Source organism: Octopus bimaculoides, chromosome 13, assembly GCF_001194135.2.
Source record: "Octopus bimaculoides isolate UCB-OBI-ISO-001 chromosome 13, ASM119413v2, whole genome shotgun sequence".
Classification (NCBI taxonomy): Eukaryota; Metazoa; Mollusca; class Cephalopoda; order Octopoda; family Octopodidae; genus Octopus; species Octopus bimaculoides.
The window spans coordinates 64,407,351-64,410,288 of NC_068993.1; positions in this window are offsets into that span (position 1 = coordinate 64,407,351).

A 2,938-nucleotide genomic window follows, 5' to 3' on the forward strand; every position below is an offset into this window, starting at 1 on the left:
ATATATATATATATATATATATATATATATATATATACATACTTACATACTATGAATATATGGGTAGTTTCTAACCTTGTTCTGTTGTTGTTGCGATTATTGTTGTTGTTTTGTTGTTCACTACTGCTGCTCGTGGTGCTGCTGTTGTCTTTGTTGTAGATTTTTCTTTTTCTTTTTGCTGTTGTGTTGATGGTGTCAGCAGAAGAGATCGCCTTCCTTCTCTTCTTTGCTGTGGACAGAAATCCTCGAGATGGTTTGTGTCACCAAACAAGTGACAGCTCGACCTGCTGCCCTTAACAGCCACCTATATTTATGTATCGCTTGGCAGATTGATCAGGTACGGTATGTATGCCATGCTTTGCTGATCAATAGCGCCATCCTTCAGCCTGACCAATTTTCTTTCTGCACTGATTTTATATCTTACTGGCCTAAAAATAATTAAATAAAAACAAGAAAAGTGTAGGTCCACTTACCATTCTCGTCAATCATTTCGCAAATTTACAGTGTAATCTGTACCTCCCTTCGTTTCCACTACAGTCTATTCTTCTCTCAGTAAGTTGTTTAGCCGCTTTAATCTGGCAATGGCTGTGATATAAATTGCCTCCACTACAACTATTCTGCGATTTCCTCGAACGCCAGCTCTCCAGATTTCTTTCCGTGCCCATGCTTTCCCTGTAACCGCCAACTTGATGCTTTTCAAGAGAAAGAATATTTGCGTCGGTTTCAGGGACTCAGATGGTCGGCAGGTAGCACTGGTACAGCTAGTTCTCTGTGACCAAAGGAAAGCACCGGAATATCAGTGGCGAAAGGAGAACATTTGGAAATAATGAATGGCGACGCAAATGTTATCTGCCATACCAACCACCCACACCTACATTAACGTCACAGACACCTACACACACGTGTGTGTGTGTGTATGTGTGTGTGTGTTTGTCTGTCTGCCTGTTTGTGTGTGTGAGAGGGAGAGAGGGAGAGGGAGAGGGGGAGAGAGGGAGAGAGAGAGAGAGAGAAAGAGAGAATGTGCGTGAAATTTGAAGTTACATCTCGATTATCCTAATGAGACGACCAGGAAGTATTTTCTTCCTCCGCGAACTGATCTGATCGTAAAAAAAGGAGAAGCCATGCTGAACTTAATTACATAAAAATCATGTTTATGCAATCTGTGTCATTTCAGTCAATAAATTGTTGTGTCCTTGTTGTGCAACATTTGTCTTTCGGCCACGACAGATACGTTTTCAAATTTCAAAGTTCTCTTCACTCGTCATAATTGCCTGCTTTCTCTTCACAGTCATACTAATTGATAATAAATTCGATTAATTTTGATAAATAAGTCTTCGCATTACAGTCGTAGATTAAACGACGACAGCGTAACTGTTGCTGTTAGAAACTTAAATCCGTAATTAGATCCGTTACTTTTATATGTTCCTGGCTGGTCCACAAACTAGCAAACCGGCCGAGACACACTACCAGTGTCAATCGTGTTGCTAACATATTTTTAATGTGACTTTCATGTTCATTATATTCCTTAATAATTAGGATTCTGTTGTAATTATTGTAACAGAAGTCAAACGATAGCAGCAACAATATTGTCGAGTCGAGTTAACAGTATAATCAAAAATGCACACACTGTGCCTTGAACTCGTCTGTGAGGAACTGAAGGGTCTCAGTTCAAATACGCATACATACACTCATATACACATATAAACATACATACTTATATACATACATACACGATATATATAAATATATATATATATAATTACTGATTTCATTAAAATTATCTGCATGATTACCAAATGATAGTTAAGAGCCGCTTCATAAGAGACACGGAAATAATCTCACGAATCAGGAATTCTCCAAAACGGTGAAGCTATTCCAGAGGAGGAGAGGTTCATTGTTGGAGAACGGAGGACAGCAGTGAACTCGTGTTTCTGTATCAAATGACACCATCAGCACGGCTATTATCCGTTCTTATTTCCAGTAGCCAAGTAATTAACGATATTAACAGATAATGTGTTACTTCTCGTCTTTCTTTCAACTATGCAAATTACCTTGGCCATAAATGCGCTCTGCTCTGTCCCTTGACTACTCATGATAAATTTGGGTAATTGTCATGCAGATGAGGTCTATTGTGGCAGAAACATGTTCGCACAAATGTCCTCTTATCTCCAGATAAGCCTGTCCTTTTTCATAATGACATTTCAATTTTGGAGAAGCCTCCATACTTGAAACTATCTCCCTTTCTCATATGGAACCGGTCTTAATTACTATTTGGGAAGCAGAGATAAGTGATAAATCAAGAATCTATGTTTTATGGTATTACATATGCCTGCATTTGTCAATATCACTTAAAATCATGTCACTGGACGATTTGAGTTATTTCCCTTAGCTCAATCATTATTGTTTAATATATGTCTGTGTGTGTGTATGTTTACATGTGTGTTTGTGTGCATGTGTGTGTGTGTGTGTGTATAAACGCACACGCACACATACATTCAAATATGTTTTTGGTTACATTTTGTCTGCTGAGCGCATTAAAAGCATGAAACTTTCAGATACAGAATAGTAGAAAGTATAACTATTATATTACAATAAATATATTTACTTCGCAACACGTATCAAGTATTCTTTACTTGTTCATGATATTACATTGAACGTAATACTATTGGCAAATATAATGCAATATGTTTATATATATATATATATATATATATATATATATAAAACATATATAATATATACTTATATATATATATATATATACTTATATACATACATATATATTTAACGTGGAGAGAGAGAGAGAGAGGGGGGGAGTTAGAGTAATTTTCCATCACAAACAAAAGTGAATTTTTATTTATATACGTTAATTATTTTTTAAATTATTTTTTATTTAATAAAATATTGGAAAATTTTGTACCGGAATTTATCAGAGTTT